This window comes from Sminthopsis crassicaudata, chromosome 1 (assembly GCF_048593235.1).
Source record: "Sminthopsis crassicaudata isolate SCR6 chromosome 1, ASM4859323v1, whole genome shotgun sequence".
NCBI classification, from domain to species: domain Eukaryota; kingdom Metazoa; phylum Chordata; class Mammalia; order Dasyuromorphia; family Dasyuridae; genus Sminthopsis; species Sminthopsis crassicaudata.
In genome coordinates, this window is record NC_133617.1 from 534,041,865 (window position 1) to 534,055,182 (window position 13,318).

The 13,318-nt window shown below is 37.1% G+C and overlaps 2 protein-coding genes across 25 annotated transcripts in view; one reads left to right on the forward strand and one right to left on the reverse strand.

The window, feature by feature from the left end:
• GIN1 (gypsy retrotransposon integrase 1) overlaps positions 1-3,682 on the reverse strand; it is a 39,878-nt gene extending 36,196 nt beyond the window's left edge. The window contains exon 1 of one of the 2 annotated variants that reach the window (XM_074281913.1): positions 3,561-3,682. The gene's annotated coding sequence lies outside the window, so the exon portion shown is untranslated. The remainder of the gene's footprint in view (positions 1-3,560) is intronic. The other variant, XM_074281912.1, reaches the window with a different exon arrangement.
• The window catches only part of PPIP5K2 (diphosphoinositol pentakisphosphate kinase 2), a 103,111-nt gene continuing 93,415 nt past the window's right edge, over positions 3,623-13,318 (forward strand). For 20 of the 23 annotated variants that reach the window (XM_074281890.1, XM_074281892.1, XM_074281898.1 and 17 more), the window contains exon 1: positions 3,949-4,084. The gene's annotated coding sequence lies outside the window, so the exon portion shown is untranslated. Of the gene's footprint in view, positions 3,748-3,948; positions 4,160-4,196; positions 4,479-13,318 lie in introns of those variants that run through there. The other 3 variants (XM_074281889.1, XM_074281886.1, XM_074281888.1) reach the window with 3 other exon arrangements.

The following is a 13,318-nucleotide window of genomic DNA, read 5'->3' on the forward strand; positions in this document are numbered from 1 at the left end:
TTCTCAAACCTACATAATTAACAACTTAGACTGTGAGCTCCCTAAGGAAAAGAACTATCTTTTGGATTTGAACTCAGATCTTCCTAATTCTCAGCCTAGCCACCTAGCTACCTGAAATCCTGATTAGTGGGTATAAAATGTAACTCCTTCAACCTGCTGCTTACTTAGTTTCATCACACTCAATCAAGAAATCACATCTACTGAGGAATTTAGTCATCTACCCAGAATGCATAACCTTCATCCTACAACTTTTCATTTCTTGGAATGGTAAAAAGAATCATAGCAATGTCAACATTGCTACTGAAAAGGGGTGACAATATATTTTCCCTAGAACTCTACTTAATCCATCCAACCATATAATATATAAACATGCTTCAATGGATAGATCACTGGATCTGGAATCAAGAAGACCTGAGTTCAAATCTAGTATGAGACATTTAACTAACAAGTGACCTGGAAGAGTCACTTAATTTTTCTTTGTCATAATCCACTGGAGCAGGAAATGGTAAACTACTCCAGAATCTCTGCCAATAAAACCCCATGGACAGTATTAATGGTCCACAGTATCAGGAAGTAAAATGAAACCTCCTTAAGGTTGTGGGGTAAGCACAATATTTTAACCCTCCTTCCTTCTCTACCCTACTTTTTTTCCTTCCTTCCCTCCCCTATCTTTTTCTTAAAACTTTTGGGATAATTCTCATCACTTAGTTGGATCAAGGAACTAAAAGCTCGGACTGTTGTTCCTCACTAATATCTGTGTAGCAAGAACACTGTAGAATAGGAGGAAGAAGAAGGTCTCAGATATTTAATGTATAAATCACAATAGGAGGTGATTAGGGGATTTTAATACCAAAATTTACTGATTATCATTAATAATCATAATGAAGATAAAAAATGGTTCTAAACAAGAAGGGCAAGCAAAGGGGAACAACTATTTGCATAGCACCTACTATGTGACAGAAGTTGTGCTAAGCTGATCCCAATCAATGAAATCATTTATTCATCTCTTGCTCAAAACATATAAGCTCACTTATTAACAAAAATGCACAAATATACACACACTATAGATTAACAAGAATGGCAATAGTGTTTTTGAGTTATTCAAGTCTTCTAGGTCTACATTAACAATTTAATATTTATCTGGCATATAATCCCTATGTAGAAATACAAAGATTCAGTAATTTCATCAGCACTCTTTCCTGATTTTGAAAGCAGAGAGCAAATCATCCAAGACTTAGTAAAATTCTAAGGCATTAACTGTCTTCAGGTACAAAGAAGTGACTAATAATAAATGGCAGAATTGTTCTTGAATCCACCATCTCTTAGACTGCAAGACCACCATTTTATTGACTAAGCCACAATTGATCATCTCTAAATAATCTTTACTAAAAAAAAAACAAAAAAACCCAAAAAAACAAAAAAAAAAAACCTTGTTACTTTTGTTTCAAAAAAAGGTAGGAAAAGAAAAAGGTAGTATATACCTTATGAAGCTATGAAGGAGGATTTAGTAGTAAATTAAGAATAAAGACCTTAATTGAAATAGGCAATAGAGTGTGCACACACTGCCCGTCACCCTCTCAAAAAGGAACTGCATATACCTAATTAAAAGTACACCAAAGAGAGGAGAAAAGTCGTAACATGGTAAGTGTACTGGAAAGTGCGCTTACTACCAAAATGTTGCTTAAATAAAGCATTTAGCTTATACCTAAAAGATTTCAGCTAACCTTGACCACTTTGAGCAAGACCTAGTCCTACATCTAAGCAATTAAATTATCTACAATACACAACATACAACATCAACAAATATTGGGAGTGCAAATTGCTCAATTCTACCATTAAATTTAAGTTGAAGTGTATTATGCTTCTTTGAATATTAAATATGGACTGAAATAGTTCTGTTCACATGCCAGTGTTAAAAGACATATAACTTTTTTTTTTAACCTTTATTATTTTTTTTTTATTTGATACATGCATGGCTAATTTTACAATACTGACAATTGCCAAGCCTTTTGTTCCATTTTTTTTCCTCCATGCCACCCCCCTCCTCCAGATGGCAGGTTGACCAATACATGTTACAAATGTTATAGTATAAATTAAATACAATATATGTAAACATGAAAAGACATATAACTTTTAAAAATCTTCATGGTGATATCAATTTTGCTTCAAATACACCCTAATATTTTTTCAATGCCTAGCTCCAAAAAAGAATAATTTTGTAAAAAAAATTTTTTTTTCCTCTAGTCATATCCCTCCCATCAGGACAGAAGACAGTACTTAAAATCATCTTTTTTTGACAACAATAGTGTAATTTCGATCACCTGTGAACTCACACCAATATACTTTGATATGTTGAGACTAAAACAGGGGGAAATTTTTTCTGCATTGAATACAAGTGGTACCTTCTGTGAAGGCTGTTCTGGTTCACTTCCACCACTAGTCTAGTGGATATGCACTACTTGATGTAAATAATCATTCTTTCATAAATATTTCCTTTTCCTCAGTCTGCATACATACATATACTACTAATAATTCCAAATCTTCCCAACTCCTTAGTATTACCTAGTCCTTATCTAGCTTTGCACATGAATGTAAATTTCTGGGGGAAGAGAGGTATGGCATGACAGTTTCAAGTGTATGTCTTTGTGTTTCCACAGGACATCAGGCAGGGAGTAGGCCTTTGATAATATTTCAGGAATGGAAGAGGACCTTGTCTCCTCTTGCTGATTAATCAATATGTCTGTAATATGTTTGTTACAGGGATTTCACATTAAGTTATTATTGATAAAGTACCGATTTCTATTCTGAAAATCATCTTGCTCTTTTGATCCAGAAAGATCCACATTATTATTTTTTATTATAAAAAATGACAGAACAATTAACATTGCTTTTCTCCCTCCCCAAATCTCATCCATCCCTTACTGAGCCTGAACAACTTTGGTTCTTAGATGCTAACACTTAAGGGAATAAAAGAACGGGCAGGGACTTCAAAAAGCCGGCATAAATCCAGCAATGTTATTAATCCTCAAGAGTAACAGCTGCCCAGACAATCCAGCTCGGCTTACTTAGAGACACTATATTACCCAGAATGCCTCTGGTCTCGGTCTCTGTCTCCGGTCCACCGATCGCACTAGGCGAGGAAAATTTGACTTAACGCTTGAGTATAAGTCGCCAACAAGAATCAGGCCTTTGGGGCTGGAGAAATTTCGATTACAAACTTCGTAAGCCCAACCTCGCCTTCGCGGGCACTCATGGCACCCCCGATCCCTCAGATGGTGAGAGTCTCATTTGCAAATTCTGTTTCGGACACCTACGACCACGGCTTGGCCCCGTTTCCCTCATTTCGCTCTTCCTAAGAGCCTACTTCCCCATCTGCAACACGAACAAACGGCCGGAGGTCCTTTCCTGATGGTCTTTGAACAGAATGCACAGAAAAGACCCCTATCACATGCCCTTTACCAGCAGCAGCCGCGTGAAGATTGTCGCCACCTCCAAACTACCGTAGCCGCAACCCGCCCGCCAGTCAACCGAATCCGTAGGAGGTGCAAACTACAACCCACCTGACCCAGAAGCGAGAGGATGATTACTAGCGGAGGGGGCGCTTCAATCAGAAAAACAAACAAACACAAAAACCGCCCCAAAGCTCGGTTAAGTCTCCCCGCAGGTCTGGGACTTATCTGGCGCTGCCGGAAGTGATTACTCCCGGTAAAAGGGTGGTGCTCTACTCGGTGAGGAGGAGGAGCAACGGTTAGTGTGGGTCTCTGGGAGGAGATGGTGAGGGACTAAGAGGTGGGATGGACTTCTGCCGGAAGTAGTCCCGCCCGGCTCAATTTCCTAGTAAGACTACCCTCCAGGGCTGGGGAGGGGGGTGGGGGGCGGGAAAGAGCGGGACCTACGAAGGGGAAGTGGGCGGCAGCCGCTGCTCCCATGGTTGTCGAGGGCTACTAAGAGCCAGGCAGGAGGCTGCACCCGGGGACACGCGCATCCGCCGCGGGGCCGGGGAGTGAGGACAATAATCAGCCACCTGGATGGGACCGGCCGCCGTCAACTCTCGTCCGCGCGACAACTGCAGCCCCCTGGGCAGGTGAGGGGCTTGGAGATGGGAGCTGGCGACGGGGGCGGGGCCGCCGACCATGCCTTCCTCCGGCCCTGGACTGGGGTGAGGCTGCTGTGGGGGAGGGTGACCTCCGAGCCCTCCTCTCCGCTCCTTTCTCTTTCCTCTGCCTTCTAGAAGCCGTGTTTCATCCCCTTCGCTCTTGTTGGCCCTGCAGCTTCCCCTGGGGTGGGGAGGGGAGACTGGGCTGCCCTTCTCTTTCCTTACTTTTTATCCCCCCGATTTGGTCCCCTTCCCCACTTTTGAGACCTTGTGGGGGTTTCTGCGTGAGCTGGGAGGGAAAAGGATCTATTGGAAGGACGTTGATTCTGCACCTGCAGCTTGGGGCGAGCCAAACCAGGTGCTGCCCCTGCTGCGGATTCAGGTACTCCTGGGGACTGGGTGACCGGGTGACCGGGGAAGAGGAAGGTCGCACCGTAATGTTCTGTAGGTAATGGCTGCCGTGTTCTGAGGTGAATAATCGATCTAACCTGGAGTCTTTGTGGGGAGGGGATGGGAAGCCAGGTCCTGTCAATTTAGTAGGGCGTACCTCCGATCCCCTCCCCAGGCCCCCTACGGGGTAGCTATTGAATGTAGGAAGAGGAGGATGCCCCTAGAGGTCGGAACCTGCTTAATAATAGATGACCCAAGTGCTACAATGGGGAGGTTTGCTTCACTTAGCTGTTCTGTCCTGTGCTCCTGGGAGCCTGTGTTTTCGAAGAGGGAATCATTGATTCCGAAGAAATGGACGAGTCTTCCAAGGAAAGATAGAGTATAGAGTTTGGAGAAAAAACGAGCTCAAGACACATTTGAAGGGAACAACCAAGGTGAAAAACAAAGAAGTTAAATGTTCATAAAGGAATAAGTGTAAATTAAACAAGATAAAACTTTTCGAGCTCATAAGAGTGGGTGCCAAGACATTTCAATTTTTATATTGCAATTACTAACTCCAACTGCTTTATGCTCCCGATTGCTTTTTAAAAATTTTTTATTTTAATAGTTTTTATTTACCAGATATATGCGTGAGTAATTTTACAACATTGACAATTGCCAAACCTTCTGTTCCAATTCCCGCCCCCCCCCAAGATGGCAGGTTGACCAATACATGTTAAATATGTTAAAGTATAAATTAAATATGATATATGGATACATGTCCAAACAGTTGTTTTGCTGCACAAAAAGAATCCCGATTGCTTTTTTGCTATTTTTTTTTAAACTTAAGATTCCTTAAGTGAAGTATTCTCAAAGGTACGTGGTTGTGTATTAGGCTTGCTGTTTGCTACATTTAGGCAACTGTTTAAATGCAAAATATAAAAGCAGAACCTTCAAATAAATATGATTTTGCTAATTCTCACTAAGTCAAATTATAGAGAGCCTCTGAAATTAATATTGTAATATATTTTTTAAAACCACATTTTTAGGGCTCTAGTTTGTGACAGGTACTGCAAAAAATTAAAGATTAAGATTTTTTTAAAAAATGTATTCCGTGCTTAAAGAAGCTTATATTCTATTATGATGGAATATATGTAGATAAAGATTATACAAAGTGTTATAGGAAAATGTCTCATAAGAGAATTGCTTTTACCTATGAGTGTCAGAGAAGATAACATGGAAGAGATTAGGATTCTGAAAGACAGAGATGAGAAGAGACAAAGAATCCCAATGTACAAAGGACAAGAAGACTATTAGTTCAACTTAACCTGAGTTTATAATATGAGTATGAAAAAAGATAGGTTGGGTGAAATTGTGTAATAGAGATATATTGAAGATTTGGGGGCAAGATTATTTTGTAGCTAAGTAGGGGAGGGGAAGGAGTAGTAGTTAGGTGACACAGTAAAAGAAGAGGGGTTTAATTCAAATATGGCTTTAATCAGTTTCTAGCTGTGTGACCATTGGCAAGCCACTCAAACCTTATTTGTCTCAGTTCCTCATCTGTAAAAATGAGCTGGAGAAGAAAATGGCAAACAAAATCTTTGCTAAGAAAACCCCAAATGGGATCATGAAAAGTTGACAAGACTGAAAAATGACTAAGCAACAAAAAAGGGGGAGCGAGAGATTGAATTAGTTTGCAAGTAAAACAGATATGAAGCTATTGAAATAAATTTAAATGTATGTGGCATTTTAAAATTTGCAAAATGTTTTCTTCACAAGAGCCTTTCAAAGTAGGTAGATGGTATTAGTTTCAGGCAACAAATGATAGATTTAGGACCTAGATTAAGGTGGTGGCAAGTATAAGTAAATAAAGAAGAGATATCAGATTTTAAGGGGGCATCTGATATGGAAGTGTTAAATGTTTAAAATAAATGTGAATTGGGCACAATTTCACAATTTTTAAACCCTTAAGAATGGTTACCAAGAAACCTCAATTCAATAAGCAATTTATTAAACACCTACTTTATACCAGGTACTATGACATTATGGCTTTAAAGACAGCAAAGATCTTGTATAGACATAGTTCTATGCTTATCTACAGTCTATTGCAAAAGTTTGGGAATGGAAGTTTGTTTTACTAGGAATTCTTTTTTTTTTTTAATATAATATATATTTTTATTTTTTAAATACATGCAGAGATAAGTTTTTAACAATTACCTCTACAAAACCCTATGTTCCAAACTTTTCTCCCTCCCTCCCCACTTCCTATCTTCCCCAAACAGCAAGCAATCCAATATAGGTTAAACATGTGCAGTTCCTCTAAACATATTTCCACATTTATCATTCTGTACAAGAAAAATCAGCTCAAAAAGGGGAAAAAAATGAGAAAGAAAAAAAATAAAACAATCAAGCAAACAACAAGAAAAAGTGAAAGTCTTATATTATGATCCATATGTCCCATAATCCTCTCTCTGGATGCAGATAGCCCGCTCCACAAGTCTATTGGAATTGACTGGAATCACCTCATGATTGAAAAGAGCCAAGTCCATCACAGTTGCTCATCACATAATGTCATTGTTGTAATGTTCTTTGGTTCTACTCACTTCACTTACATCAGTTCATGTAAATTTCTCCAGACCTTTATGAAATCATCTTGCTGATTGTTTCTTACAGAAAAATAATATTCCTTTACATTCATGTGACATAACTTATTCAGCCATTCTCCAAATGATGGGCATCCACTCAGTTTCCATTTCCTTGCCACTACAAAAAATACTGCTACAAACATTTTTGCTCACATGCATATGCTTCGTTTTCCCTTATGATCCCTTTTGAGGTACAGACCCCATAGAGACACAGTTAGATCAAAGGATATGCACAGTTTGATAGCCCTTTGGTTGTAGTTCCAAATTGCTCTCCAGTGTGATTGGATCTTTTACTGGAATTCTTAATGTATTTCTCCATAGAAACAATGTTGCAAATTAGGTACTCTCACCAGAGTCTGGAAGCCTATTAAACACAAAATGTTGCAGAGTTGTAGAACTTTTCCACTTTTTATAACAATGTTTTTGTGGGAAAATTCATTCAGAGTTTTAATTTTGTGTGGTAGGAACATAACTGCCCTTTTACTTGGCTTTGGGAATTCCTAGGTCTAATTATAATCTCATTAGAGTTAGATAATTATCTTAGCGCCACTTCACTAATATAGTAATAGTATCCAAGTATACATTCTAGATTTTAAAGACAGATTCTGTCCCATTCTACAAATAAAAGAAATAATAAACCTTTATTATTTCCATTTAATTTTAGTTTAGAAAATGTCACTGAAACCATAAGAGTTTTTTGTTGTTATTATGTTGTTTTATTTTTGTGAGGAGAAAGAGGATTCTTAATCAGTATTTAGCACAATGCATTCATTTGATGGGTAATTAAATACTTGTATAATGAGTGATTGAATTCAGAAGACCAAGAATCCCCAAGGTTTTAAATATATATCATTTTGATTGGTGTCATAGACCATATATTTAGAAATGGAAATGACCTGTTTATATGTAAACTAGATATATCTACTCCTATTTTAATATTACATACATTATATAATGATTAAATTGGAAAATTAAAGCAATGAAATTAAAATAAGATAAAAAATTTTAAAAATATCATTTGTTAATCTAAGCAGTAATTCCTTTTATAACATCTCGAAAAAGTGCTCAGATAATTCCTTGAACTTCTTCCTTTCTGAATCTTTTTGATTAATTTTTTCTCCTTGATTACCAAGAAGAAAACTCCCTTTTCTTTTATTTCTCCTAGGCCCCTCATCCCATCTCCTCAGCTCTCATGTATCTGTTTTCTTGCTTTCCCTTTCTATTATGCCCTCTTAAACTCTTATTATCAACAGCTCCTTAATTAAATCTCTTTCTCCTTCATTTCTTCCATCTTAATGCAAACATGGTTTCCTCATGGAAACTGATGTTACAGATAACACTGTATCCCTGACTATCCTCTTTCATTACTAGGTGCAATTTCTTAGGTAGGTCAGAAAGGGGAGTAATATTCTTTCCCTCTCACTTTCACTTCCAGACCCTTCTCTTGCTCTCTTCCTCTGAAGATAGAAGGTTTATTAAGATGTACAGATCTTAGTAGCATTTATCTAGAGGACATCAGGTTATTCTCTTTGTAGAAGGAGAATAAAAACCTTGTCTTTTTCAAGATGTTCGGTACCTGATTTGTTTTTCTGTAAAACAACTATTCTGTATTTGGGAACTAAATTATACATATTGATGTCTCTCCTCTCAAATACCCTGACTTCCTATTTATTAGCCTCCTCAAGTTCAGAGATTCTTTTTATTCTACATTTCACATATAAATTTGTAGCACTCTTGAGCTCATCATAGCCAATAAATGTTTCACTTCTATAATTTAGAACTCTAAATTACTTTTAACTATAAACTTTCATCCATCTATTTTTCCCTCTGCCTTAACCCTTCTAAAATTATATATATACATATATAGTTATTTCAGCTCTCCTAGTATCTGACCTGTACTGACTTTTCTTTCATCCTTTTGAAATTAAGACACTATTCAAAACACATTATGCCTCCTATGTGTTAGCATTTAAAAACACAGAGACAAAACTAAGCAATTCTTACATTGTAAACAGAACAAGACAAGATATAAACAAAATATTCATAAATACAAAATAATTTGAGGGCAGGAGTCCATGGGAACAAATAGAATTAGGAACGATCTCTTTTAGGAAACATCATGAGCTGAATCTAGAAGAAAGCTTGGGATTCCAAGAATCAAAGGAAAAGTCTGAGTATATTACAGGTGTGAAGGATGTCTAGAATGTCATCAATCCAATAATCCTCTGCCAAAAACACAAGAGAGAGGAGATGGAAGACAAATTATGGAATTAATCAGGTGACTAAGTTTAGTTGGAAATGAAGAGTGTATGAAATAGAGCAATAAATAGCCATGTATTAGAAAGATGGACTAGAAGCAGATTGTGAGGAGCTTTAAATGCCTGAAGAATGAATGAGCTTAGATTTTTTGCTCTAGGAAATAGATGTACAGAAGCTTCTTTAAAAATATTGTTTTTTAATTTTTAACATTCTTTTTCAATTTTGAGTTCTAAACTCTTTCCTGACCTTCCTTCACCCACTGAGAAAGCAAGCAGTATAACACTTGATCATGTGAAATATTGTAAAACATATTTCCATATCAACTATGTCTTACAAAAAAAAAAAGCAATAGAAAATAAAATGAGAAAATTATGCTTCAATGTGTACTCAGTTCATCACTTCTCTCTCTGGAAGTAGATAGCATTTTTTTTCATCATGAGTCGTTTGAAATTTTCTTGTATCATTGCTTTTATCAGGATAGTCAATATTGAACATCATTACAATATTGTTACTGTGCACAGTAACCTCCTAGTTCTTCTCACTTCACTTTGCCTTAATTCATATGTGTTGCCATGTTTTTCTGGAGCCACCTTGCTTAAAAGACACACAGAAAGAGAGCATCTGAACCAATTACAATGAAAGTAATGTTCAAGCTTTGCCTAGCACACACATGACACATTTTGGCTTCTACTAAAGCTCTTCCTCATATGACCCCTTCTGTCTGAAAAAAAAAAATTTTTTTCCCATTTTACCTTCCCTCTTCCAGTGTATCCCTCATTTCTCATCCCTTTGTTTTTCTTTCTTTTTGAGATTAACATCAACATAATCAATATACACTCATTCCCTCTTTCCATATAGACAACTCTTGACTACCCTAATAACTATAAAGTTTTTAGGAATTGCATGTATCATCAATTTTAATTTAGTCCATTATGATTATTTATCTTCTGAGTCTTGTTAGATTTTCACTTCAGGAATGCTTGAAATTTCTCTATTTTGTTAAATATCCATCTTTCCCCTAAAGGATTTACTTAGTATTGCTTAATAGGTCATTCTTGGTTGTAACCCTACCTCCTTTGCCTTCCAGGATATCATTCCAAGCCCTTCTTTCCTTTAACATAGAAGGTGCTAAATCTTGTCTCATCATAACTGTGGCTCCATAATATTCGAAATACTTATTTTTGGCTGTTTGCAATAGATTTTTCTTGACCCGGAGCTCTGGTATTTGTTTATAATACCCCTGGGAATTTTCATTTAGGCATCTTTTTCAGGAGGTAATGGGAAGATTCTTTCAACTTTTATTTTTCCCTCTTCGTTTAAAATATCAGGGTAGTTTCCCTTAATAATTTTTAAAAATATGATGTCTTGGCTTTTCTGATCATGATTTTCAAGTATTCCAATAATTCTTGTATTATCTCTTTTTGATAGGTTTCCCAGGTAAGTTTTTTTTTTCTTCCAATTTTCTGTTTTTTGGTTTTTTTTTTTTCATTCTTTTTACTTTGGTTGTTTCTTAATGTCTTATAGAGTCACTAACTTCCACTTATCCAAATTTAATTTTTAAGGAATTGTTCTTTTCAGTGAACTTTTGTACCTTTCCCCCCTTACTTGGCCAATTCTGCTTTTTAAGGAATTCTTTTCTTTAATGGAGCAGTTCAGTGATGCAGTAGATAGAATGCTGAGGTCAGGAAGACTCATCTTTATACACTTAATAACTATCTGATCCAAGGCAAATCACTTAATCCTGTTTGCCTCAGTTCCTCAAATGTAAAATGAATTAGAGAATGAAATGGCAAACCACTCCTGTGTATTTGCCAAGAAAATCCCAAACAGGTTCACAAAGAGCCAGACATAACTGAAATGACTCAACAACAACAATTTCATTAGTATTTTTGTATTTCCTTTTCCATTTGATCTATTCTGCTTTTTTTAAGGAGTTATTTTCTTCAGTTAATTTTTATACCTCTTTTATCATTAAGTAAACTTTGTATTTTTTTTAAAGATATTATTTTATTCAGTATTTGTGTATATGTGTTATACCGGTGTATGGGACGCAGAAGACCCTTACCCAAAATGACTACTCAAAGTAGAAAGCAGAAAGATTGTTTATTATAGCATCTCATTAGAGGCAGGCAGTCCAGCTTTGAGATAAGAGTAGTGAAAGTACTCACAGAGGAGGGCCAAAGAATCAGAGAATACACACAGTTTTTGTAGATTTTGTTACTAGACATTATATCACAAGTAAGGGGTGAGGAGGAGGCTATCTACTTAATTGTTGCTGTCTGGAGAGATGGGAATGGAAGGTTTCTGGCTTAGGCCTTCAGGCTTTAGATAATCGATCTGACAGTGGTTATACTAATAGACTAAATATCGATAAATGTCAAACTGATAAATGTCACCAACTTAGGTTAAGTAAATATGCCTGGAACTAAGTAAGCTTTAAGTAAATATAGGCCTGAACATATTGTACTTATGCAGGTCATAGGGAAACATAGGGATAATGAAAATAAAGAAAAAGAATTCACACATTACTGTAAGTTCTTCATCTCTCTATTCCATACACCAGGAAATTTTTGAAATTTTCATTTCTGTTTCCAATTTCATTGTGTAATAATCTTACCTCTTTCTTAAGTCTTCCATGTAATCTTGTTGGACGAGTCTAGTTAGCATTTTTCTTTGAGGCTTTGATTGTCACTATTTTTATATTCATTTTTCGGGGCTTCTGCTTTTTTTTATATTCAAGTTCTTTATTTTGTTTTTTTCTGGCTCATTTTATCTAGCCTATTTCCTGACTTTGAACTTTATGTTAAAGTTGGGCTCTGCTTACTTAGGGGTGGGGAAGCACTGTGTCAAATATATTTTTTCATGCTGTTATCTTCAGAGCTAGTTTTGGGAGGCTACAAATTTTCAGTGCTTCCAAGTCATTTGGTGAATCTGGGTCATTGTTCTCCTGGTTGGCCTTGTAGTGTTTAACCCAGGAAGGTGTAATGTTCTCTTCTCTAAAATATAATCTTCTCTGAGAGCAGGTTTCTTGGGGAACTTCTGGAAGCAGCTTTAGTTTCAGTTCAGTTCCATAACCCCAAATGCAGCCAGGAGTTAAAGTCCAGATCCTTTATTTTCTCTATCAAAGTCTTGTCTCTTTTCCTGGGCCCGGTTAGCTTTCTTAGAGGCCTATCTCTCTCCTTGGTTCCGAGAGCTCTTTCCGAATGTCTCCAGCCATCATAAAGGTGGAAGTTGGAATGAATCTTCTCTGCCTCCGACTGTGGGATTGTAGGGATTGTGGGCTTCTGTGAGTTTGTGGCTCTGGCCCTGATAGCTTCTTGCTTATATTTCTGCCTGACTTGTGAATCTCCTGGACTTGTGAATCTCCTCCTTATATATGCTCTCAAAAAATGTTAACTCCTTTAAAGGTGTGTTAGCACCTTGTTTCAAGTTCTGGTCTATAACCGGAAGGACCCCTGATCACTTCTACAATCACTTGTTCTCCTTTTGCTGTGGAGCTATGATCAGCACTCTTGTTTTCCTTCAACTGCATGCTTTTAACTCTCTTTTCTATGATGGAACTGTGACCAAGAGGATCCTTCTTTGTGACCTAACCACAAAAGCTCCTCTCTGCTCTGGAACTGTGACCAGAACTGCATATGGGCAATTCAATTGCCATTCAGCACCAGCTGCACCTAGTACTAACACAGGGTCTCTTGTGAACGCTTTTTGACCAGTTTTCTGACATTCTTGGTATCTCTAACTGATAGATACAGAATCTGCTACTACTCTTGCTATAGCAGCCATTTTTCAAGGCCCACTACTGGTGCTTCTTGCCATGATCTAAGGCAGCCCCTTCACCAGTTTCACAAACTTCTCTGCTGACCTCCTGAATTGTCTTAGATTGGAAAAAAAAAATTATCTTGCTCTGAACTTCTATTGACTTTGCTGCTCCAAAATTTGATTTGAA